Source organism: Python bivittatus, unplaced genomic scaffold (genome assembly GCF_059951505.1).
Source record: "Python bivittatus isolate LINGU-HERP-01145 unplaced genomic scaffold, Pbiv_v1 ctg000840_np1212, whole genome shotgun sequence".
NCBI lineage: Eukaryota > Metazoa > Chordata > Lepidosauria > Squamata > Pythonidae > Python > Python bivittatus.
In genome coordinates, this window is record NW_028277113.1 from 19965066 (window position 1) to 19992940 (window position 27875).

General features: G+C 38.9%; 1 protein-coding gene across 38 annotated transcripts in view; it reads left to right on the forward strand.

Moving 5' to 3' along the window:
- LOC112540344 (uncharacterized) overlaps window positions 1–27875 on the forward strand; it is a 542784-nt gene that overhangs the window by 281158 nt on the left and 233751 nt on the right. For 35 of the 38 annotated variants that reach the window (XR_015793978.1, XR_015793973.1, XR_015793970.1 and 32 more), the window contains one exon: window positions 1915–8152. The gene's annotated coding sequence lies outside the window, so the exon portion shown is untranslated. Of the gene's footprint in view, window positions 1–1914; window positions 8153–16406; window positions 16480–20006; window positions 20471–23500; window positions 23560–27875 lie in introns of those variants that run through there. The other 3 variants (XR_015793932.1, XR_015793933.1, XM_088130654.1) reach the window with 2 other exon arrangements.

The following is a 27875-nucleotide window of genomic DNA, read 5'->3' on the forward strand; positions in this document are numbered from 1 at the left end:
GTATATTGATTAGACAATGCCCTATGCCCTGTTCTTTACAAAAGCAGTGTGACTGCTGTAAGAGCATTTACCAAATGAATTCATTTTATATTGGCAGAAGCTAAGTTTGATTTCTTGGGAAAAGTTACAGCCTAGTGGTGCAGCAAATGCTGGGCATACAGGAAGTCCCAAGATTCAGACTTTTGCACTTCCCATTAGATAAATCATATATAAGGAATAAGAAATATTTCAGTCTTACACCCTGCAGAGCCATAGCCAGTTAAAGTAGACAATATTGGTTACAACAACAATTCTGACCAGGTACATGGTAGTTTTCCATGCTCTGAATTCAGTACTTTGTACATTGACTGATATTGTAGTACTCTAACATGTGTTTTCAATATCCAGCATTATGCCTATTCTGTGAAACTGGTCCTGGACCTTGATTTGGAAAACCTTTTGTGGGATTAATGAACCCATGGTTTAGTTATGTCCAAACTGCAGCAAGGGCATAGTATCTTTATTGGAGTTAGTTGAGCCTCTAAGTTTCCATTTCTCTTTTAAAGTACAGAGAATGGAATGCAGCTCTTGCTAAGCATAATTAAACTCTATACACATTGATTGATTATTTATGTGCCATGAAGTTGGTATCAACTCTTAGCAATCACACAGATAGATTTTCTCCATGACAATCTGTCCCTAACCTGGTTTATTCAGGTCTTCCAACAGTGTACCCATTGTCACTGTAACTGAGTCCATCCACTTTACTGCTAATTACAATATTCTCAGGTTTCACTTCTACGGACACACACATGGGAGTAAATCACATTGAATGTCCTGGAATATATAGCGCCAACATACATGAGACTTTAGTATTTAGGTAGAATGGAAAAAGCATTTTATCATCTTAAGCAGGACTTTATTCTTAGAAATACTTAACAAAGAGTAAACCCCACTGAATATAATCCTATATATATTACATGAGAGTTCTCCAAAATCTATTGTTATTTATTTACAAAATTGCTCTTATTCAAAATAAGAAAAAATGTGGAAAAGAATAACAAATAAGACATACCTTTCAATGAACTCTTCTTGTTGGTCATAGCAGAAACCATATCTGCTACCTTGCTTTAACAAATATCCGATGGGAATTCTGTTTTTTGTCACCTGAAGGCTCCATTTTTATATACACCTTGATGACAAACTTGCATAAATGTAGTAGATTTTGTGTTCTCTTTGCTGATCACTCTGTTGCTCAGATTAAAGTTCATAATTATAAACATCAAATCACTCCTATTACCCTATTCATTTTCAGCAAAAGTTGTGGGCACCTGATTAATTGAGTTGGTTACAAATACAGGAGTCAAGATGGATGGATAGATGGATGGATGGATGGATGGATGGATGCATGCATGCATGCATGCATACACACAAATACAGAAACCACTGCAAATTATAACAACTTGATTTTTTCCAATTTATTAAATATGTTCACAACTATCAGAGACAAAAATTATATACTATCAGTATAGGAATAACTATAAAAAAGGAAAAATACTAATATATGATATACAGAGCACTTAATCATGAAGGTTAAAAGCCAATATGGGCAAAGAAAATAACTGACAAAATTTGATTGAATTTGATAAAATGTCCAGATCTTTGTTGGGTCATTCCACAACTTGCTAAGACGAATTTTGAGAGAAGTGTATTTTATCCAGACAATAAAACTTGCTCTGTGATAGTGTGTATAAATTCATGAGAAATGTGAATTTAGAAAAAGGCTATCATTTATATATATGTACAAAAAGAGAAGGAGGAAATTTGAATCATCTCTATGTGGGTAGTTTGTGTGTGTTTATGTGTTTGTATGTGTGTGTGTGCAGGAGTGTAGCCATTCTGTTCATCTAACTCCTAGCCTACATTCTTTTGCAGGTTCTGGCCATGTTCTGGATATTGATGTGGGAAAACAAAGGAGAGTAAAGCAAAAAGGTTGAACAGGACTTTTAATGGAAACATGAAAAGAATTACTTGTTGCCTCTGATACGTTAAAAGCAAGCAAAGGATAGCCATTTGGTCAACTGGAAGAGATGTTAAAAGACTTGCTCCCCTTGCCTTTCCCTAGTTGTCTATGAAACACATTGATGGGAGCAGAGAAGATGACCCAAGCAGCGAGCTTTTGGTTACTATCCCAGGTACTTTGTATTGGGAGCCTTGGGGCTCAGCCACATATCCTGCATACACACCACTTCATGAGGATGCCCTTTTATGTTGAGGACCTGCAACCATGAACTCATCTTCAACCTGGCTCTGGCTACTGCAAAGGCAGCTTCCACTTGTTTTCCTTGCTCCACTTCAAAAGTGCTTTTTGACTTCTGAATGTGTTTAAAAAGTGTCCAGTGGTTTACAGTACTCTCCACAGTTTGGTGCTGCTGAACGCCCCCCCCCCCCAAGATTTTGGTGCAGAATTTTGCTACCAGTATAAAATGCTTCTCTCTCCCACAACTGAGGTGCTGAACACCTAGCTTCCCTGCAGGGCTGCCAGAGAACCAGCTGCAGTTCTGTTACAGAAGTCCTGTAGTGAAGCCATGGGCAACTTCACCATGGGCAGGTTTGCTATAGAGATGCTACAGAACTGGTTAGCAGATTCCAGTGAAGTTGTCCACAGCTTCACCATCAGCACCATGGGGTTGCTGGAGAAGAGCTGCAGCCAGCAGCCCCATAGTGAATCTGAGGAGAATAGCTAGCTTTACCATGGGGCTGTCAGTGCAGAGAAACTTCAACCCCATATTTCGTGCTACTTGGGAGAAGCAGGAAAAATGGGCCTTCTCTTGACTCGGAGAACTGACAGCAGAAGACATGTTTCTCCCATTCTTCCCCATGCTAAGTAAAGCAGTGGGAGAGAAGGGAGAAGATGGGGTGGCAGGAAAAGGGGGAAGGTTGACCCTGGGGACTTCTGATGTCAGTTGTTAGCACCAAAGGAGGTGTCTCTCATGCCACCTCTCCTCCCCACACTTCTGGTGTGGACAGAACCCCTACTCTACACTTAAGCTGGCATAGTTCTTTGGGAACCCCCATACTGAATAAGCAGCATTTTAGTGCTGTCCTGCAACAGAATCTTCAGTCTAACATTTATGCTGATTTTTTTAAAACAGAAAAAAGGATAATATTATTCCAGTCTAGAAACCGGTATCTGAGGAAAACCTTTGATACTTTACTCTAGAAAACAGTGAAAAACTAGTTCAGTATTAAACCAGATGTGCTAATAAAGACTCTGCTGAGGCTCTAAAGCTGTCGTTGTGAACCCTACTCTTGGCTTTCTTTTTATTTGAAACTTCTATTAAAGGTACAAAACCAAACCATTTTATTTCACATGGATCATTGGAAACCCTCAACTTGGAATATTTTCCTGAAATACGGCTTTATGGAATGAATTATGGATTATGTTAAGCTGCGTTAGAGTAAAGAACGTAGAGCTGTTGTAATATTTGAAACATTTTGTATTTAGTTGCCAGGTATCAAGCTTTCATTTACTTGTTTTTCTCTTCCTACTTTGTAGCCTTAACATGTAAGTTCCATTACCTATGAAACAGCTTTGGAAATTAAATGAATAAGGAATCATTTTTAATGCATTTTCCAAAATTCAGATAATTTAATGAATATTTTCACTGAAACCTATGCAATAGTCACGTACAGCACCCCAGATCCTTATCTATTTCGTAACTGTTTGCGTCAGTGGAGCTCTGGAGGTAAAGGTAAAGTTAACGGGGCAAGGAAGAGATCTTTTCGGGGCAAGATATAGAGTGGACAATGACGACTGAAGTTGCTTCTTATGCGGTGAGACTGAATTCGAGCCACAGCAGATTACAATCAGAAGAAATACAAATGAAATGGACCCTATACTAATTTTGTTATGTTATAAAGTGATGCTAGAAACAGTCATAATATGTTATATTATCAAATGGAGAACAATTGAATAATGAAATGTTTTCCCCAAAACTTTATTCTTTATTTGTAGAAGTTTACAAAATATAAACAAAATACCAAAACACTGAACAATTACAAAATTTAACTAAACAATGAAAAAAAGATAAGAAAAAAAAAGGAAAAAAAAAAGGACCTCCTCCCTAAACTTAAAGACCTTAACAAAATGTAACAAATTACAATACCCTTTAGTGTTAAACTTACAGTCATGGGTTTACAAAAAAATACCATATAATACTATAGTATAATCAGAAACAAAAGGTTAAAAAAAGAAAATTTTACCTAATAATACCACATTTCCAAGAGCCAAACTTAATGTCTGGAATAATATCACTTTTCCAATTTCTCAGTGCAATTATTTTGGCCACTCCCCATGCCCAGTACAACCATAATTCATCATAGATAGTCAGATTCCAAAGTTTTGGTATATAATTCAACATCGCATTAACATATTTAACACTGAGGATTTCCCCTTAAATCTACTGATGTATATTAAAATTCTATTCTAGAAAGGTACCAAAGTTCATATGATCATATTGGTCAATGAACTTGTAAGCTGGGATAGTAGCTCTAAATCAGTTATTACGTGACAATTATTTTAAGGATTTTTCACAACTTCAAATTGAACTAGGTCTTCCTAGTTTGCAACAGAGGTAGTATTTTTAATTTAAGCATGTTTTAACAGCTCAGTATAGGTCAGATGTTTTGGCCACTTCAAAGGCACCTGAGAGGCTTTCTTATTTGATGGAATCTATGACAGAAGTTAAATTGTATAATGATGTATACAGTGATGGAATCATATTTACACTGATTGCCTGTACAGTGGTACCTCGGGTCACGAACGCTTCTGTTCATGACCAATTCGGGTCACGAACAGCACCGTTTGCAAAATTTTGCTTCCTTTCGCGAACTCCACATCGGGTGACGAACAGGATCCGTGGCCATTTTCCCTGCTGACACGTGGTCGTGGCTTCTTGTAGGGAGGGGGACTCTCCCTCCAAACAATAACCGCCTCCCCACCCGCCTTCCTGTCCTCCACGCCTCAAGCAAGGTTAGTGTTCTCTCTCTTCATACTGTACTGTACTGTACTTTGTGTCATATTTTTGTGGTTTAAAAAAAAATAGATATGGTTCAGAACAGATTAACCGTATTTACATTGAACCTTATGGGAAAATTTGATTCAGGTCGTGACCAAAATCGGTTGGCGACCAAATTCGTAGGGGTCAGAACGGATTAACCGTATTTACATTGAACCTTATGGGAAAATTTGATTCGGGTCGCGACCAATTCAGGTTGCGACCAGAGTCGCGGAACGAATTAAGTTCGTGACCCGAGGTACCACTGTATTAGATACAGAATTTAGGAATTTAGGTGCTGGGCTGTGAAGACCCACATTCAAGAGACCTCTCAAGAATAGAGACTCACTAAACTTAGGGCTGGTCAGTATTTTTCTACCCAACCTATTTTGTAGGATTGTTGCAGAAAAAAGCAGAAGAGTCTGGAGCAGCCTTCAGCATCTATAGGAAAGGTATGATATGGGTCAAATAAATAAATTCATTGCACTTGCCTGGGAATAGCACTGATTGAAAATCTGTCTTCTCTGTAGACATTTACAAGATTATTTTTCAAGAGAAGAAATATAAAAACTAATTTTTATGAAATGTCTTTCCACTGAATTTTAGAAGGTAAGACAAGTTTCTACAACTATATATACATATGCATTAGATATGCACAAATTAACCAAACATGACTTACATGAATTTTTGTTGCAGTAGTACAAATGGAAGGAGAAGGAGAATAAGAAGCAATTGCACTTCATCCTCTTTTCCTCTAGAGGATAGTTGGATACCTTTAGAAATCCCACATAGAATGCCAAAATCAAGAGAATGGCTTTTGAATGTTTTCTCAGCATTCCTCAGACCTTCTTATGATGGCTTTGGGGAATGTATGCATTAACTGGAATGAAAGGGATTCCACCAGCTGTGGACCAGATAAAACCAACAGTTGCTTTGAATGAATATTCATATTTTATATGTATGCCTTTGGGAATGTGTGAGAATATTTTCACTGTTTTAAAAGATGTAAATGTTAAATATAGGCACAGGTGTATCTCTTATTTTCTGGTATTAGACAGTTTTTCACTCTCTCTTTGTTGGAAAACTGTAAAAACATATTCTTTCCCAAAATAGTTTTCCTAAAATGAGAGTACACATGGATTCCCCCCCCCCCCATAAACCAAGAGAGGCAAATTCCTTTCCTAGTAAGCAGAAGGTCCCTTTTGGCCACATGCCCACTTTTTAAAATAGGAATTCAGCTGGTCTGCTTAGGTCTGTATAAAAGGGATAAATGTATTGTCCAGGACCCCTTAAATCAGAATGCTTAAAACACAAGCCATCATAAAGAAACTATATTCAAAGTGTATCATAAATCCGATTGGCATGTTTAGTGCCTCCCATTTCCCTGTGAATAGTGGCAATATATCTGCAACGAATTGAAATGACCAGCCATGGGATTTAGTTCAGTTGCGCAGGCCCTTCTTACGCAATGTGCTGTTAACTTAATATGGTGCTGAGTGGAGAACCGATAGTTATGGTTGCTTCATTTAAATGTTTTCCCATTGTACTTGAGCTTCTTATAAGCAAACATCTAAGTGGTAATTCTAACTTACAGGCTTGCTTACTTTATCAGTTTGGCTGTGTTCCACATATAAACTATTTTTGAACTGGAGGAAGAACAGGAACCAGCCATAAAAAAAACCCTGTAGCAAATATAATTAGACTAAAAACTAAAACTTGATTCAGAGTTTTTCCTCTTTACTTGCATCTAAAACAACTGCGGTGTCATGGCTGCATCTTCTAATTATCAGCTATAATTTCCGAGATTTGGGACTTTCATAAAAAATGAATGGGCAAGGAGGTTAACTTGTGTTTTTATGAATGTGTAGTGTATTTTAAAATAAAGTGACTCTCCTCTCTCTTCACTTCAAGGATGCTGACATTTTAATGGTGTCTTTCCAAAATGATTGTCATAGAATGGACAGGTAAAGATTAAAAAATATAAATTCATTATATTTAACACACATTGTATTTATTTACAATGGCCAATCTCAAATAAAAGCACAAGAGAAAACAGCGCTGTATTGAATATATTTTGTTTTAAGGGGGAAACGTAGGTTAAGATTTTCTTTGTTGAATTTTAGGTCCATAACTATTTACCTTATATTATAAACCAAGACGCAGATTAGCAATCTGTCTGCTGCTGGCGTTCACCAGTGAGAGTCTGGAGAATATCCTTCTCTGCAGTTACAAATCATAGCACACAGGGATGGTAGAAGTCTGGTCCTCCTAGGTCAGTGTTGTCCAAACTTGCCCACTTTAAGATGAGTGGACTTCAACTCCCATGGCTGGCTGGGGAATTCTGGGAGTTGAAGTCCACTCATCTTAAAGTGGCCAGGTTTGGACAACACTGTCCTAGGTCCTCAGAGGGGGAGATTCTGTCTAGTGGGTAAAAGGTCAGAGCATGCCAAGTGGCCCATTCTGGCCCTCTCAAACTATACTGTTGCCTAAGGGATGGTAGAAGTTGCCATGATATTACTCCCCAGTGCAGTCAGCTTCTGCATGTGGCATGGGGAAGGGACACCCTTTAATCTGTCACTTTTAGGCAATAAAATGTCTCGTCAGCCCTCCCCATATAAGTAAACTAGAAGTAAAAGCTGCCAACTGTTTTAGCCAGCATGAACGGACTATGAAATATTTTATTGTTGTATGATTTGACTAGGAACTCAATTCAAGTTATGGATTTGCACCCACAAATAAATTATGATAACAGTTTATGTGAGGGAGGCTTTTGGCTGTATAGTATTTGAAGGAAAATGTGGATTTAGTATGTGGATGAGAGATAGGGATGAACATGTGCTGGCAAAGATGGGCATCTTGTATTGCCCTTGGAGGCAGAAAATATTGTCCATCCGTCCATGCTGTCTAGAAAGATGTTTAAGCCATGAATTGCTGTCTTAATTTTGTTTTTCACTGAGTTTGAATATTATACTATTCTATTATAATTGTTATATTCTGGTGTTCTTTTAATGTTCTATTATTATAGCTTAGGATAGTTTTAATTGTTTCATTTATACTTGTTTTATACTTATTTTTATACTTGTTATGTCTTAAAATAAAATCACTGCAACATATCCTAAGCTGGACTTTCACACCTTTCCTGCACCAGGCCTGCCTTTCCCAACTTGGTATCCACACTATGTTGAAATATAAGTTCTGTCATCACCCACAGGGATGGGCACTGGTGGTGATGGCTGGTGGTGATGGGAGTTGTTCTCTAACAGGTAGAGAGGGCACTAGGCTGGAAAAGAGTTGCCTAGACCTTTAGATGCTCCCTGGGTTTGTACAAATCACTAGGTTAAATTATGGTTTATCAGCTTATAGTTCAGTGTATTGTGCAAATTCAGGCAGTTGGGTTAATTCAGTAAACCATTCAGCTAATCACAACCAAGCAGATTTGCAAACACAGCCAGTTTCTGTGCGGAGGAAGTCAGCTCCTCCATATTCACACCTGGAAAAACATGGAAAATTGGAAATATCTTTTGAGTAAGAGCAGAAACCCAAGGCCTACATATTATATTAAATGTTAATCACATTAAAGGGATGACTGCTTAATAGGTTTGAATTCTTAAAAATTCATTAAATAATAGGTATCAGCTGCTTCTACCACTGCGGTAATGAATATATTTGCATCTCATCAAACCAGAGGTAGTTCACTTTGCCAGCCTTCTTAATACATGTCAGGTTTCCTCTCCTAAAAATTTGGTTGAGCAGGCCTGCAGATAAAAATATAACATTACAGAAGAAATTCAACAGCCTGTCAGTATTAGTTTCAATAAAAAAGTTGAAAGTTGATTGTTCTACTCATCAAGGAGGTGGGCTGAAGGCAATTAAAACTTACATATTTGAACTTGTTTAAAGACATAGGAATTTATTTGGACTCTCCAAAATCTAATTTTTCCCATGCATTCTCTGAAGAACTCTACTCTTCTGTCACCTCAATCCACTGCAAAGATATCAGAGAATTATGTTGTATTTCAATATCTCATTTCATCTCCCTTATCTCTAGACAGGAAACCCCTTTCAGGGAAGTTCCCAGAAAATGGGCAAAACCAAAAATTTTCCCAAAGAATTCCCTTATTAAAATTTTCATTTAAAATTTATGAAGTGGCAGATCCATCTACTATCTGATAGATCATCATCATTATCTTTATCGTTCTGATATTCCTGTTCCAAGATAAATTCCAGATGGAGGTTCAGGTCCAGATCTGACACAAGATGAGACTACTGCTGATCAAATGAGATTGTTACTGTTGTGCAATTCTTGGCTGTTTACAAGAGCCATTGCTAGCCCTGAAATGGGAATGTAATATTACTTTTCATCTCAACAGTTCTGTCTACCATTGAAGAAGAATATACTCACTATGGTTTATGTTGACTATGCTAGCATCCTTAGTACTGGAGGCCTGCAACTTTGGTGAATATAGAAGCTATAGGAAAGTTGTTGCTATTTATGAAGAGAGTGAGGAATGTTTTTTTCAAGACAGGTGTAATGATGGGACTAGCTAGCTGGCATGTGAGCATCGATCGGCCAACCAAGATATTGGTTAGAAAGGACAAGTGCTGATTGGCTGGCAACATGTAAAGAGATATATCCCCTTACCAACCTAGTACCAGGAAAATGATCAAAACAGCCTGATTAAATTGAGAGTGAACTTTAAATGGATTCAGAAATGTTAGGAGACAGATTGATCTGTCTAAAAATTCCTTTTATATCTTATGTATAGTTAAATAGGCCTGTTCCCTAATTAAAGAAATCTAATTGAACCATCCTGTATTCTGGGGTGACAGTTTTGTAGTGACTCACTCATGCTATTCCAACAGGATAGCTGAAACCATTTCTTCTCTAGTTTTCAAAAGAAAAGGTTGGCATAGGTTTTAGGTCCATTTACATGAATTTTGGGAAAATAAAGGGACATCAGTTTCTATGATTTCTTGACCACCCTCAACATTTCTCCAAACTGTTCTGTTGTAATACAGTTATTGGTGAGACCCCACCCCCAAAGAGAGCTTTATACTGCCATACAGAGATGGTCTCTATGAATAAACTTTTACTGCAAGCACAAAAGGAAATTGGTCATTCCACCAATTAATCAGCCTGCCTTCCAAGAAATATGGTATTTCTTTCTTAATCAATACAATAATCAATTCAATGATTAAATGTTTATAAATTTGCTCATTTGCAATTGAAAACAATAATTTAAATCTTTTGCCAATGTTGCTGGGGTCATTATCTTAAATACTCTTTTTGTATATCAGAGGAAGAGAATACCTCTTACACAGTGCATATTTTATAAATACTTGTATTTGAAATATTTTGAGAAAGAAAGGAAGGTCATTTTAATTGGGACACTTCTTTTAGTAATTAGGTTTTATTTAAGATGAATTGGTTAAATTTATTCAACTTTTTAACTGCAACTAAGGACCTTGTAATTTTTAAAAGTTAAAATATGTTTTGTTTTGTTTTTATGGATAGCATCTTGTTCTTTGTTTGGATTCACAAACCAAGATGGATTCTTACTGTCTTTAGTGGTGGCTGCATTCGTTTTTAGCTTATGTTTTTCATTTGTGAACAATTTATCCGGCAAACAAACAGCCTTTTAGGTAGCTACCTCCTCCCTTTTTTAAAAGAGGCTTAAATGTTTGTTTATACAGTTATTTGCATACTTACAAGACCGTAGGCAGCTTTCAATTATAAAACATAACAATTAGTTATAACCACAGTTAAAATCCCACCACTGCAGTCTACCTCCTTGAGGTTCTCCTTACCAAATGGCCTGCCAAAGAGCACTGTTTTGATAGCTTTTCATAATGGGAGGAGGAAACATCCTAATCTCAAACAATTACTTCCAAAAGTCCCGTCTCTGAGCCCACTTCCCCTGATCTCTCGGGGTGGGAGTGATATCTTCAGCATTCCCTCACAGCCAGCACATTTGGGGCAGCAATCCACTGAGCATGGAAACCTAATGGAAACTAACACACTTCTCAGAGTATAGATGCTACTCTGCTGAATGAGGTAGCATCAATCAGGCAAGCAGCTGTAGCTGACAGGGGCATGAGTCACTGACTTCAGTACCTTATGATCCAAGAGAAGTCACAACTGGAGGACCAGCCAAAACTGGCTGAAGGTGCTTCTAGCTACAACTTCCACCAGCTGCTTTAGCAGGAGCTGTGACTCTAGGAAAAGACCCAGGTTGTGCTCTGTCCTTCAGAGGAAGTACAGCCTGTCAAGACCAATAGATGGAACATTAATGGCATCTGAGGCCCTCTGTATTACCAACTATTTGCCTTGCTGACAGTCTGAATCTGTTCCACTACATCCAATCCCTCAGCCTCTAGGCACCAGGTCAAGACTTCTGCTCCAGTGGAGATATAACTGGATATAAACAGCATACCAATGATACCTCAGCTCAAACTGATGGATGATCTCTTCTGGTGGCTTCATGGAGATGTTAAAGGGACAGGACTGAATGTTGAGGTATCCCACACTGAAGTGGCCAAGAATTAGATTTCTCCCTACCACCTGGAATTGTCTATTCAAGGAGGCGTAGAACCCCTTCAGAACAATGCCCTTGATCCCTGAGCCTTGCAGGTGGTCCAAAAAATATTGTTGAGAAATCTAACAGGACTAGGTGGAGTGTATCACCTCCATCTAGGGTAATTAGTATGTGACCTGAGGGTAAATTATATTAGCATTATTCCTTCACTATCAAGTCATTTTGAGACTCATGGCCAACACTGCCCTCCATAGGGAGATTGGACTCACCAAGATGATCTACCCCAGGCAGTTTCTGGATTCAGCTGGTTTCTATTGGGCATTGGGGGGATTTCCCAACAGTCAGTCTGGCACTTAGTCACCTCTGAGTCATAGAGGCTACAAAACTGCTTGATAGGGTTTTTCCCAAGCAGCCTCTCCTGGTTCACCAAGAAGGTGAAGCACCAGCAGACGGATTTTAAGCAATGGTGGCAACCAATAACGTTCAAAGAGGACTGGACATGGATTCAAGCTCAGGTTTGAGCCTGTACTGTGGTGGTCAAGGTTCCAAAGCATTACTACTTCGCACTCCCTGTGTCTGCAGAATGCAATCCAGTAACCTTATTTAATGTAGCTTGCTTCATTTGGGGGCTGTCAGGCTGCCATTAGTAGTTTGCCAGGGATTTTGTAGGGAAAAATCACTCATATTCTCTGAGTTGGATGTCTGATGGGTGAGGTCTGCTGGGATGGCAGAGGTAACATCTTACAAAGTCCATCGTTTTGCAAGCCATGCTTATTACTTGTGATTTCTACTAAAAATAACTTCTAGTGATAAGAAACTTCCCTGTAGAAAGATTGTGCAAGCCATTGGCTTGAAGGCCACACCAGGCTCTATGCCAATGTTTTTCAAACTTGGCAACTTTAAGATATGTGGACTTCAAGTCTCAGAATTCCTTGGCTGGGAATTCTGGGAGTTGAAATCCACACATTTTCAAGCTGCCAAGTTTGAAAAACACTGTTCTATGCCATATTTCAAGGGTCTCACTCAATAATGGGTGGGAGCAAGGCACTGGGGGGTGGGAGGAGAGTCCAGAAGCTTGACGATGAAATTGGTGCCTAAAGGATCTGCAGAGCTTAAGGCATCTATTTTGTTGCTTAATATCCCCCCCAAAGACCAACATTTTCCCTGTATTCAGAAGGGTGGGGGTGGGGGGTGCCTAAGGCTGCACAAGGGAGGCTGGTGGGTTGCTCTCTTTGTACCTCTCTTTCTTAAGGTTGCAGATTAGGGGTGTGATCAAAATACAAAGCCTCTCAGTAGGCACTTTGTAAAATGTGAGGTTGCATTCAAACAACCATATCCCTTTTTGAGTAGGCATTGACTCAACACAAATGTGTGGACAAGCTGTAAGAGGAGGACCCCTGCATTTTAAAATTCCTAAATCCAGAACAGAATTACATGGAAACCCCTGGTTTCCCAAATCCACAGTAAGATGTTTACACCCACACAGAATTAGGCACAAATTCACAAACCTACAGAAAAGTCTAACCCCCCATATTTTTTGGATTATGGCCATCGAGCATAAATGGAATCTGTCTCCTCATTATTTCTGTCTGTCTCCCCTCCCACCCCCACCCCCAAACAAAGGAACTTGCTTTCTGGCAGCTCAGCCGAAAGGGAAAAAGGATATACTGAGGCCCTCAACGATTGAACTTTTCTTACCACTGTTTTGAGCTATGAGGCAGGCAGTGTGTTTAAAAATAGACCCACAGTCCTTCTTCCTGTATAGCCTTTTCACAGCAATTTGTCTGAAGAATGAAGTCATGCTTGGAGTTTGCTGGTGACTGAATGGGTTGTTTCCAACAGTGTGCAGGCTAGAAAGAGGCTGTTCAGGCTTTGCAAGCCATCTACCTAAAGGCTAAATGAATGAATAGCTAAAAGAAGGGATGGGGAAGTAAATAAATGCATTTCTTTTTGAAAAGAATGACACGACATTCAGATTTTGGGATATCTAGATTTTTGAAAACTTCTGGAAAACCGGGTACAAAATACACCCAGGATGTGCTTTTGGATTGTACTTTTCAAATCCAATCCAAATCAAACTTAATTTACAAATTTATTACAATTTGTTCTGGGGCTTAGAACAATTTTAAAAGCATGGGGAAAATGCACTTCATATTGGCTATTTAAAAAGTTAGAGCTATGAGAAAAATCTCTTTAAAAAACAAAACAAAAAAACAGAACTATAACTCATAGAAACACTCTGTATTTTTTCTTTATGTTTTCACAGTTGGTGACCTTTGACTTTCCCACTCCAGAAAATTGTTTAAGCTGAGAAAGGTTGAAAAGAGCTTTCAGAACCTGACTGTCCTTTCAAGGCAGGCTAACCATCATTTTTTTAGTGCCTCAAATGTAACAATTACATTTAATTCATATATTGCTCTGGTGAACGAGAGAGATCAAAGCCGCCTCTTCAAACTCATTTGAAAAATGCACATCTGCATTGCGGAAAAAGGAGGCCTGCGTGGAAATCAATAAGAGCACATTTGAGCGGCCCCTGTGACTTTGATTTCATTGTGCATCCTCAATTTCAAAAGAAATGTGGGCAATGGACAAGCAAAATAAGAAAGGGTTTCATGGCCTCTTCTTCCTTAATTCTGTTTGCAACCCAGTTGCGTTCTAGAATATTCTTTTGCCATGTGGGGATGCAGGCTTTGCAGGCCCAGGTGTTTGGGTGTTGGGGGATGGAATTGCTAATTTTCTGCACCATTGTGAATTCTCAAAGACAAGGGGAGGCCGCAGGAGATCATTGCATTTGGAATCCATGTGATTCATACTTTTATGAGAGGACACAAAAGATGAGAAAACAAGCACATAAAGGGTAGGAAGCCTCAATTGATACCTTTAGGTATTGCAAGTTACAACATTTTCTTCCTTCTTTCCAAATGTATCTCAGTCTTTCCTGTAAAAGATAGCAAAAAAAGCTTATGCCACAATATGACCTGCTAGCCTTTAAGAGGCCACTCTCAGTTTTAGAAGAATCTGCATCCAAAATTTGCAGGTGATTCTGATGTATGTTTTTTTTTAAATTAAAATAGGGGGAATTATAATTAAACCTGAATGAATTACACAGGCAGGTCAATTGTTTAAAATGTTTTTATTTCATTTCATGCTCTGTTCATGCTTTTATGCCTGTTCTCGGTATTCTTTTTTCTCTCCTGACATCCTACTTAAAAGCTTTTGAAATGCAGTCAAGGCCATTTGGAAAAGTAGAGCAGAAATGGGAGTAAGAGTTCCAGAGCCCACAAATAGAGCAGGGCCCATCCAAGTATAGTGCATTGTTTATAAATATCAGGTGAGTCAATAATTTAAAAGGCAGTAAATCTGATCAGTTTAATCCAAAGAGTAAGTCTAGTCTACACAGACTTTACTGGGCTATTGGCATCAGTGAAAAGAAATAATAAAATAATGACATGGACAATAGGAAGCAAGAACATAGAGGATCTCAAATTATTCAGCTGACAATATATTAAGCCAAGTGCCGACTTAAAGTAGCATGCATGCTTTCAAATTTCCCATAGTTCTTAAAAATCTCCCCCAGTAGGAGTTGAGAAAAGGAAAAAAATGTGACTAGTGTCTAAACATGTCTGTGTGCAAAAGAAGTCTATAGTTATGCACACCAGGCCCTATTCAGTACCAAAATAGTGCTAGACTACATCAAGCTCTCTGCCAAAACTTACTGGGAAGAAGCAAGCAACTGTTTATCCTCACATTTTGCGGAAAATATAAAATCCAAGTTAAAGTCAAGCTTCTGGTAAGATTTGTTGATCCTTAGTAGAAGCCCTAAGAGGCATCCATTAGGCAGTCATTATATTAACAAAGTTGGAGATAATTGAAAAAGGTTGTATTAAATAAAAGTTATGCTAAAAGCCAGATCTGGAAGGATCTAGTTAATAGCTGCATTTCCTGTACTAGTCACAGAATAGGGGTATAAATGTTCTTCCTTTGAGTAGAATCTCATTGTGGCACAGCATGGTGATTAGTAACATAGAAAGAAGCCCCCATTGTTAGATTATTTGCCGCCTTCTTTGTCCTGGAATGGTTCTACAAGCCATTTGGTGAGCATTGTGCTCTGAACTGGAGCTCCAAACTTCATGATGTAGAGTATGGGTGAACTGAAGCACAAGTTCCAGCAATTGAAGAACAGAAGCTGTTTTGAATGCTAAAGCACTGGCCATGGTAGCAGTGAACCAAAGCTGTCTTCCTGCAGGGAGAATTATGAGGAACAACTTCAGAAACAGCAAGATGGTCTACTCAGAGCAAACATCTTTTTAAAATGGGCCAGATGACAAATATAGCAGTGGTGTGGATCTACTGCCATGCGTCATCTTTTGCCTGCAAGACTGTTCAGAATCTTTTCATGGGCTGGACAGGTCGTATGGATGAGCTTTTGCAGAGCTGGAAACCTATGATCACCTTGAACAACTCAGGGAGCTTAGCCAACATACAGGAGCGAATGGCAAAGTACTGGAAGTTATAATCCAACAGAATCTGGAAAGTCACAGGTTCCCCTCATCCTGTAAAAGGAAGACAAGATGCTAACATCTAAGTCGCCATTCCCAAACCAATCTTTCATAAGCAGTGTGAATGCAAGCCGTTAACAAATTTGATACGTAGTTTCAAAAAGAAAGAAAGGAAAGAAAAAGAAATTTCATTGACATTCATCATTGAATTCATAGTTGTGGAACAAACATTTTGTTTTTCTCTGCTAAAGAGAGAGCAAAATAAAAATAATGGTATGCCATTTTTCGCTTTTTTTATTCTATGTCCAATTTCATCTCTCTTTTAAATTCAGTTCCTTCCATGTGGCCGGGCTGATGCAGTCCAGCTGTTGATGCCTTTCTTCCGCCAGCTGCTGAAGCTATCAGGTGAGTCATTTGCTGTCTGCAGGCAGAGGCCTCCCAGCCTCCAAGGTGGGAGGTTGCATTCTGGGGCAATGGAAACCTGTCCCAGGTGGTTAATAGATAAAATTGACATGAAATAAAAGCTGTTCTTTACTTGTGATTTATTTTGATCATAAACTAGTCACAGAAGATAGACCCAAGGCCAAAGCTAAATTATGAAATACAACTCTAGATAACTATTTATAATGCAAAAATGGTGAACCACTAGCTTGTTCTCACCCTGAATTTTTTAATGATTTTTTTATGACACACAATATAGGCAGCCATTGGTTCATTTTTTTCATTCTTGTATTAATAATAGATGAAATTTAAGAATTCCAGACTGCACTCTAGTAAACTGTGCATTCCATTAATGCATATTTTTAAAAAATGCTGTTAGAAGACCCAGATGATGTCATATAACCCTGAAAACTGTAAATACAAGCCAAAGTCCAGTAATTGTAACAAAACAGAGTTAAATATGCATAATCAACAGGATATTAAAGTGGGATTGTGCCCAATATTCAAGGTTTCCTTTGGTTAAAACTAGTTCCTAGTTCTTTTAGTAGATTGAAAATAGAAAAAAGTTCCTGTTAGCAAACTATTCTTTACTGGTATGTAACGTCTCATCTGCTCATTATTTGGCAGAACTTGCATCTAGGTATCAAAGTCTTATTTCTGGTGATTCTTCAAGTACAAGAACATTTCTGTAATTACTTTTTTTTTTTTTTTTTTACTATTTTTACCTGTTGTTGCAGTTTTGCCTGGTATTCCAGAATTGATTCCTCTAAGAGAATAAAAGGAACCAAGACCACAACTTGATACTTTAAACGATTTATTTATAGTTTTGCAAATTATCCAGCTTCTTTCTTAATTTTTGTTTTCTTCAAGGACATAGTCAGTACAATGAAGTAAGAACAGATATGTATGATTTATCATTTTTATCATGTTCATTGTATATATTTCTTTAAAGTCTGATAATTTTTTAAACGTGAAAGAAATGCATATTTCCCAGTATGTTTAGAACAAAGTAGTTTGGCCTGAAAGGTAAGTTGGACAAGAGTATCAGTTGGAAGTGTGGGTGTCTGCAGGATCTTGCTGCTTTTGTTAGAGTGACAAAAGTGTTGTAGCATCATGCTACAAGCTCCACCCCTTTTGTACATATATGTGGTGCACATAAATAGGTGTGGGGCTTCTGTCACAATGCTGTGATGCTGCTTTTGATGGTCTGATGCACACCTCCCCCCCTGCTACTCTGTAAATACTCCTAGTTGGAAGCTCATCTAGTTGAGCCTTTCCTGCTTTTCTTAACATTGCCAATGATCTCAGCACAACTGCTAACAAACAGATTGAGTATTTGGTCATACAGGAATCATAATAAAAACAGAAAGGAAGGAAGTATACAGACATTTGCTCATACGCATTAGAAGTGAGTGAAGCTCAGAGAGCGGTCAAGGAGCGTTCATTTCTATGAGTCACTTACCCAATACAATTCAACAGTGGTGTTTAGCAGAGTGGTGGTTGCAGTTGAAAGTTCTCCTCTATCAAAAAGCACCCTCCTGAAGTCTACTTCTTATAACATTTGCCCAAGCATGATGGATTCAGAATAATTTATTTTCCAAAGTGTATTGATTTTTGTATTCTAGCAGGTAGCAGCATCTAGAAACTTTGGCTAATCTTGAAAAAGCTCACCAGGGCCAAGCTTGGTTAGGGTTTGGATGGAAGAATACCAGGGAATCTCAGGCCGATGGGGATGGGGGAAAGGGAAGCAAGTAATGAAATGTGTGTCACAATACAAATTCTGCATCTTATGTCCTTCTGAAGCATGTACAAAAAGAGGTAAAGTCACAATATATTTTCTGTCATTCTGGCATTGTTGTAGCTGGCTGTGGATACCTGTGACTGTAGACTAGACTGGAAGGTCAAAGAAACATTCCAGAAGAAAGCAGTGCTAAACCAGGTCCATATTGTCAAGAAAATCTTATGGACATATCTATGTCATCATCGGGAATTAGGTTTGACTTGGAGATGACTTTTGCAGTCGTTGCATGGTGAAAATCCAGTAGAATTACTTTCTCAGAATACATTCAGTACATAATGGCTTCATCAGTTCTAGCTTCTTGGAAAAGCTGTGGACCTCTGGGGACTACAGGAGTGTATGATCAAGCCAGAGAATCCCTGGCTTTACAGGATCTGTTGGCATGTTATTAGCTCTTAGCATAATCTAGTCTCTGCTGATTGTAATTGTAGAATTATCTGCACATCTTCACTGTTGGCTTTTCCAGGAAGTAACCCTTTTCTCTGACAAGATGGCAGAGAGGTTAAGAGACACTCAGATTTCATTGCAAGAATCACAGAAGCACATCTGTGCCTTATAAAAGGAAAGTGTCTTTCAAGGAGAGCCCAACTCCTGCTAACTACATGGGCATATAGATTTCTTCACACCAGTATGGACATGGCTGGACTTCCCAGCATAGCCTACAGTCCTGGTATTTTCTGGTGGTCTTCCATTCAGCTATTAATCAGACACCACACTGCTTAGATTTTTTGAGTTTTGCCAGGATCGGCTACATCTGCTGCCTGCCATGCTTAATGGGGATGATTGCTGTGTAGAAGGTGAGCTTGTGATGATGAGTTTAGTTTTATGTAATTATTTCCACATAAGCAGGCACAAAATGCTGCCATTACCCACCCCTGCTACTATTACCTCATGTTTATTGGATTTATTGATCAGTGGCTATGTGATAATTAAGGGGTTTTATAAAGCATTGCTCTTAATAACTGTGGAGGGGAAATAACTTTAATCAGTAGGATTAGCAGACAGGCTCTTGGCTTTTGCATATTAAATCACATGAATTTTGTGCAGCGTGGGTGACGTAGATGGTCTGGTTTAAGAAATGTAATGCCTCCTGGTTGGTGTGCACAAAATCTGCCTGATGCATCTTCCGCAGATTGCTCGTTCAAGTCTGAAGATCCTTGAGGCCTAGCTTTCTTTGCTATGCCTAAAGAATATCCCTTGTTTCTGCCTCGGATAATTTATATGACACAAATAGCTTTCATTAAAGAAGGGGACTTTCCCAGACCTTTATTCTAATCCAAACTTTTAAGTCCCACAATTATCTTCAGAAACGTTGGAGTAGAATATACATGAGAGGAAAAAGCACAGCTGCTGGCAAGATTTAAGTTTGTTTTAATTGGCCTTAATGCAGGGAGGGGGAGCATAAGTGACACACGGCATGTGCATTCTGGCAATGAACAACACACTTCAGATCAGCACCAACTAAGCTTAAAGATAGACTCTGCTGGTTCAGCTGGAAGCCACTTTCTCAGTTATTGTTAAGTTTTGACTTGCAATAGCTTCTGTACTACACAGCATATCCGGAATCCCACGGGACCCGATTCCTTTCAGCACCTGCCTTTGTCTGTCTGTTCCCATCCTGACTTCTAAAAATGTCGTTCCTTTGCAGTGACTGAAAGTTGTACAGTATCTAACTTTTTTTTTTTTTTTTTAGCAGGGGCAGCAGCAAAGTAACTCAGCAGCTGCATTTGTTCTTATGTCTCCCAGATTTTTTTTTTTTTTTTGATGAAGAGGCCTTAGAAATGTTCTGCTACTTTTTTTTTCTTGCGACTTAGTGAAAATGAAGTTCCTACAGTAACAGAATTTGTTTAGGGAACACCACCTATGCAGCGAAACATGCAGTACAGGCAAGGTGAGTGCCCGAATCTCGCGGTGAGGCAGACACATCAGTGACAGAAGACATTTCTGGCCTTCAAGAAGTTTGCTGGATGTATGTGATCAATAAGACTCTAGTCACAACATGGTACTTAGCATCTGAAATACTTCTGTTATTTCTCTGCATAATTTTATTCTATAGCTATCAGTGGGATCAAACTGCCATTCTGTAATATATCTCTTTTCTTTTCTTCCTCCTTTCCCCCCAGTATAACCATTTAGATTGAAAATCCCTTGAGCTAGGTAAGCTGTGCGGCAACTGGAAGTGTCCACGGGATTCCAAAATTAAATAAGAGTTAAACGCTGAACAAATGGATGGAATTGCATGAATGGCAAACCTCACAAGATTTTGGCATTCCCTCTTGAAGTCTTGCAAGGGTTCTCAGCTCCAAAGATGAGATGGCCGTAACCTTGTTATTTGATTGTTTTATGAGCTTGTGGCCATGGCATGAGCTCTGTGGAAAAGCATAATCCATATAGACAGCACTATAGGAATACTACTAACTTCCTTTCTTGGTTTCATACATGTTTGCCCTGTTGAATATATTGACCTCTTGCCCAATATGTTTCTTTGCACTCATTAAGGGAAAATCTGTATGCATAAAATAATATCAGCTGTCTCACCAGAGATGAAATATATCTCTCCAGGAGATTCATTGATGTGCAGAAGGGAGCAGCAGTGACTTCTTTCCATTAAACAGATTTTTCTAATCTGGACTCTTCCAGATGTTTACAGAAGTTACAGTTCCAATATCTTTGGTGGGCAACAGGTTGAGGAAGTCTGTTTCAGAAGACAAGGAAATCAGAATGGCAGGGTGGTGGGAGTAGAACCAATGACATTTGGGCAGTGGTTTAAGTAGAGTTCTCTCTAGACCCCAAGAGAAATCTCTCAAATGAAGCCCCCAGTGATGAAAGCACTCAGGTGGTAGGCCTCGATCCCAGGCTATGCCAATTGAGGGGGGGAGGATAAGGGAGGAGGAGGGTCATATGACCACTGCTTCCCTTCTGCTGCCACAAGAACATAGAAGAAAGTTACCTGCACTAGGCTCAGCTTCCACCTTAAGGTGGAAGGGTAAACTGGTAGAGGCCATGTTGCTGCTGACTGAGACAACTGCTGATTCTGGAAAACCAAGGAGGTTATGTAGCAGCCAAGGGGGTGGGGGGCTTATCTTCCCTATGTGACCAGATTGTTGAAGGCACAAGGGAAGTGGGAGTCCAAGACCCTTGTGCCCAAGGGCACTGAGGTGGCCCCCTCTCTTGCCTTCTTTATTTGAATCTAGGTTAAAGGTACTTGAAAGAAAATAATCGTTTTACAAACAAACAAAAAAAGGTGGGGGAAGGAAAAACCAGAAACGTATTTTCTTTGTGCTGTCACCTTATCTACGTATTATTCATTTATTGCTAATTTTTTTATACTGCGGGATGACTTTATCCTTGATTTGCTCCCATCTCAATGCCGGATGTGCACCCCCACTGCAGAGAGAGGCTGAGACATCTCCAAAGATTGAAAGTACCATGTTTTCATTTCATTGCAGTACATGAGTTCAGGTTTTGAACTGGTTGAACAGAATGGTTTCTCACCATGACTCTTTATATTTTAGCAAGCCCTGAGGAGAGAAATGAGAACTTTTCTGAATATAAATAAAAATAAAATCTAGCCAGACAAAGAGATTTCAGAAAAAGAACAGCTGCTTAGCATTCCCTAAAACAATGCACTGTGGAACAAACAGGATGCCTTCAGAATTGCTAAGATAATCTGGACAAACAGTTTACAGGTCCCAGGTGCAGACTGACTGATGTATCCTGCTCTCTTTTTCTTTTTAAAAGTTTTCTTCTTTTAGTTTTCTTTGCATTTGTACAAAAATAAAGCAAATGCCTCTTCCACACAAAATTCCAAATGGAAGATTTAGGTACTGTATTACTATGGAATGAAGAATTCAACAAAAAATATTCAGCAGAATTTTGATTTGGGACCTGTATGAAATTGAAAAGCATGTTATTTCTTTCTTTTTTTATGTTGTCTGGATGCTGTCCAAAATGATGACAGTAAATATGCCTGATTTTCATATAAACCAATTTTTAATTTTTAATAAGCCAACCAAATGTTTTCACAGACTTGTTCCTAAATCAGAATAGTGAAACCAATTATACCTCTATCTCATCTGTCTACAAAAACACACATACTTTTTAGGTGCTTGCATTTTTATTAATCATCTTATCACTCTCTAATATTGCCAAGATAACAGCAAGTCTTTAGATTTAGAGAGGAAATTTGGCTCCAGTTTGCAAACGAATATGATATTTATTGTCCACTTAAACCAAACAGAAACCTAGAACATTCATTTTTTGTCATATATAGTGCATGGCTAATGTGGAAATTCACTTTCAACAAAGTCTGGGTCACTACAATGATAAAAGAAATACATTAAAACAACTTTTCTAATGCTTCCACAATACAGCAAGCATTTGAATAGGAATTATTCTAAACACTATTTGGAGAAATGCTATTTTAAGATTAAATATGTGGTTCCTTATAGAAGCATGGAGTCGTAGACCTGCATGTTTCTTCTTTTTGGGGGGGGGGGGGGCGGGGAGAATAGTATTTCATAATGCCCATTGTTAAAGGAGCCCATAGAAATTGTAGGCAATTAATTTCAAGGTTGATTTCTCTTCCATTCTCCCCCATCTTCTATTTTGCCAATAAACATGTTTGAGCCAGGTGTTAATTACAAGCACTGATAAAGCCACAGAGCCATGCTTGCTCTCTTGGGGGAAATGACTGGACTCAGCACTTTGTTGCTATGCTCCTAACTTATTTACTGCTCTTAAGCTTACTCATCTGGTTGGGGGGGGGGGAGGGGTGTTTGTATGTGTGTGTACTCTGAAAACCATTGGGGAAAATATCCTAAATTGGTTTTTTTTTTTTTTTTTTTTCACCTTACAGCTTCCAGACATATTTGGATGTGTTTTGTAATTCCCAGTTAGCATGGCCACTCTCTAGGGCAGGGTTTCTCAACCTGGGCAACTTTAAGTTGTGTGGACATGTGGATATGCTGGCTGGGGAATTCTGGGAGTTGAAATCCACACGTCTTAAAGTTGCCCAGGTTGAGAAACCCTGGTCTAGGGATTATGGGCATGATGGTGCAACACAGCTGAAGTGTGGCTTGTTGGGGAGAACAAGCTGAGGCTCTTTAAGTTATAGTGGTCAGTTTATATGAATGAATTAAGCCTTGCCTAGTTTTGACCTTTTATCTGTTATTGCTACATTTACAGAATGGCATTTCTCCTACATTGTACTTGCAGGCAAGGTCACCAGGACACTAAGAGTACAGGTGAGGGTATTGTCCATTTTGAACATTAATTTCTTAAGTGTTTAACTCATGTGGGTTTTTTAACAGGCACAGATTGACATACAAGAGTTCCCAGGGATTTTTTTACTCACACCTTCATCTCCTTTCTCAGGTTCACGTTGACTTGCATGGGTCTATTGGCTAGGCATCAATATATATACGGTACATGCAGTTGAATCATTCTGGTTTTAATTTTGATGTTATATTCTGTTATGAACCATTGACAGACCTTGGTATAATATGACTAACAAAATTTGGGAATAAAGTTGACTCACAACAGCCCGAAAATTTAGGTAATGTTTGGTCCTTATCTGTGCAAATGCATAATTAAAATGTGCTTGTGCAAATACATACACACACATTTATCTGTACAGTTAGAAACAATTCATGGAAGTTTAACCTCTCAGAAGCAGAGCACGGGATGTTGGGCTCCATATCCTGGGTTAAGCCATAATACAGTGTTTGTGGTTTTAGTTTAGCTTGTTGTGTGCCTCTCATTCATCACTATCTGCAAAGTGTGGTATGACTTACTATCAGTGATGAACTAGGCAAATAAAATGATTCATTTATTTATTTATTCTATATGTTGTATATATTATCTGTTATTTATATATACACACACACACACACACACATATATATACATACACATATATATACATACACACACATACATATACATATACATACACACACACACACACACACAGCAGGCCTTCTCTGCTGTAGCCTCTGCCCTTTGGAATATCTTGCCCCTGGAGGTGAGATTGGCCCCCTCACTCCTGGCCTTTCGTAGGGATCTGAAGACCTGGCTCTGCCATCTGGCCTGGGGCAAGGAGGGAAGTCATCAAGTGTGGGGTTGGCTAGCCCCTTAGAGGCCTGGCGTTGCTATCTTGAACCATCAGCCTCCTGGATTTTCCCATTTATTTTTTGTAACTCTGTGTATCAGTTTTTAATTGTATATCTATTTATTGTTTTTATTGAGTTGAAAGCAACCCAGAGTCCCCCATTGGGGGGAGATGGGCAGAGACAAATGTAATAATAAATAAATAAATAAATAAATAAATATCACCCCAGTCACTAGGATTGTGGGTAGTGCACAATAAGCAAAACAAGAAATTACACAACATAATATAAAATAATCTTTAACATAATAAACAGTGGTTCCCCAACATTTACATTATGGGCTGAAAGCCTACTGGAATAGAGCCTTCAGGGCCTTTCTAAACAAAAAGAGAATCATACTTCTGGGGGTAAAGTACTCCAGGGTGTAGAGGCTATTACCGAAAAGGCCTGGCATCTTGTCACATCCCCACAGACCTCAGCGGGATTCTTGTCAGTCCCGGTCTTGATGACGGGATGGACAGAATCACGTTTGGTAAGATAGAAGTATGCCAGACTCTGTCACATAAGGCTTTACAGGTCCCGAACAGCACTTTTAACTGGGCCTGGAAGCCAACTGGGAGCCAGTGCAATGACCTAAGAAGAGGTTAGAAGCCTGGCTGCTTCGTTCTAAGCAGTTATAGCTTCCAAGTCATTTTCAAAAGCAGCTCCATGTTGAGTGTGTTGCAGTGGTTAAGTTGTGTGGTGATCTGGGCATGATTTACTAGAACATCCTAGTGCAGTTAGGACCATAACTTCTGGGTGAAAATTCTCCCTGGTCCACTGCATTTACCTGCAGTTTCTGCATTTACCTGCAGTGGAATTCTAGGAAGGTCCCAAGTCATGGACCTAACTCTTTTGGGGGAGTATAATCCCATCAAGAGCCACCACTGGAGACAATATTCCTGGGTGTTTCTTAACAAACAGCAAGTCTGTCTTGGTAGGATTTAATCTGAGCTTGTTTATCCTAATCCAGGCCCTTAAATTTTCAGATTCTGATTCAAGACATCTACAGTATTTCCAGCTTGGTAAAAGGTGGTGAAATATGATTGAGGGTCATCAGCATACCCTAAATAGATGGAGAAATTCTCCAAGTGATTTTATATAGATGTTATAAGGTAGGATTGAGCCCTGAAGAACCCTGCTTTGGAGTGGCCAGGGAGTTGACCAATCATTCCTTATAACTACCAGCTGAAACTATCCACTCAAATAGATGGTGAGGGCAAACCACTGTGTCTTTCAGAAGTGGTAACTTTTAACAGCCTTCCTCAAAGAAGCATTAGCCATATCCTGAATCCAGCCACCCAGTTCCTGTCTGGCTGCCCCAAGACTTCAAAAGAGATATGGATGAAGCCTGGAACAGAATTCATCCTACAGAGAACCTTATCCACTTCCTCAGGTCTCAAAAGCTCAAATGATAAATGCATCCTAGATCATAATTCAAGATATTGTCTTACTAACCTCACTTGGACTATCCAATTGGCATCCAAAACAGTGTCTGTATGAACAACTTATCCACAAGACAACCTGTAAAATCATGCAGGCTGCTTACAAACGCCTTTTCTTCCCCATTCTTCATTAAAAATCATGAATCTACAGTTACTCAGACAGTTTCACATTGTCTTTAGCAGACATTCTTCCCTGGGGCTGTTTTTTTGAGTGTTGTGTTCTAAAGACCCAGTGCATATGAATATGATTTGACATTGGAATTGTTATCGTGGTATGCCATGGGAGATCTTTCTGAGTCAACTAAGTTGCTACCAGATAGGTTTCCATTTATCAGTTGCCTTCATGGCACTGATTTTGGAATTATTCAGGTGGGGAATACATACGAAAAATGTACCCTGGGGTTTCTGATATGTGTGCCAGAAATAAAGAATAATGAAATAATGACATTTCAAAATCACTGCTATGAAAAGAGCGGTACATCTGTTCTTGCAGACCTTTAAAAAAAATGTTATAGATCAGGGTTCCTCAACCTTGGCAACTTTAAGACGGATGGACTTCAACTCCCAGAATTCCCCAGCCAGCAATGCTGGCTGGGGAATTCTGGGAGTTGAAGTCCACCCGTCTTAAAAGTTGCCAAAGTTGAGGAACCCTGTTATAGATGGAGCAAGGGAATGATTGTCATTGGAGCTGAACACAGTTTTTGCTTGGAAATTAAAAGAAAAAAAGTAACAGCCCTCCAAGCCAGACAAAATATATTTAAAGGCAAATATTTAAAATAATTTAAAATTAATTTCAAAGGATTTTGTAAAACAAGTTCTCTAAGTTTGTTTCTCCCTGGTGGTTTGATCCATAACTTAAAACATGGTAGATAAGGTAGGAATGGAAAGAATAGCTATTGTTTTCTACTTTTCCAGGATATTTGTCAGGAATATTCATATTTTACTGTGTAAGTTTTCTTTTTCTAAGAAAAAAAGTTGTCAAAGTATAAAGTTGCTATAGGGATTCACCCAATTGGTCTTAATATGTAAGACCAATTTACTGCCCATTTATCAGTTGCTGAAATTTGAAGTGGAAAGAGCTTTACATTTGAAGTGATAGCTAGAGAAATACTTGGCTTAGGGAGACAGAATTTGTTTTCTGCTCTAGATAAAATGAAGCAGAAAATCAGATTTACACCCTGGCACTACTGTTAGATTTGGAAAACGAAATCAGGAGAATCAGTTTGGCAAAGTTTTTAGATTTGCCCTTGTGAGCACAGAGCACATTAAACTTTGACTACGTTTGTAATTTGCCAGAGCTTAGAAGTGATGGAAAAGCAGGATTCAGTATTGGTATTTGTAAAACAAATGTTTAGCATCATTGCCACGAGTAAGTTCCAAATAGCTTATTTCTTTAAATATTCCATCTGCCTGGTAGAAGGCCAACTCATCAGTGCAGCATCTTTGTCATGACACGATGTCTGTATGGTGCCTAAGGTACTGATATGCGCTGCACTTATAGGAAACTAGTAGTCTTCCAGATGTTGCTGAAGTACAGTTCCCATACTGGCCAGGGCTGCTGGAATTTTAATTCAGCAAATCTGCAGAGCCACAGATTCCCAATGCTTCCTGACCATGTGAACTCTCTATCCTCCCTCTTTTCCTTTCTAAATCACTTGTGTTAAATGTTTAAGACTATGGATATTAACATTTAGAAATATTACTTAACAAACAACAAAAAAGAGGGAAATGATATAATGGTGCTGAAAAGCAGGGTTGATTGTATGAGACGCTGGTCTGTGGTTAGCAATGTGGACATGCCCAAAGAAGGGAATGAATGAAACCTAGAATTGAGACTGGGAGTATTCATTCTGTAATTTTGCAATCTGGCCCCAGGCATTTACTTGCACAATGCCAAAGGTCGCAGAAAACTTGAGTACATGGAAATTCTCTCACGCTTCACATCTAGAAGAGGGAGGGCAGTCGTAT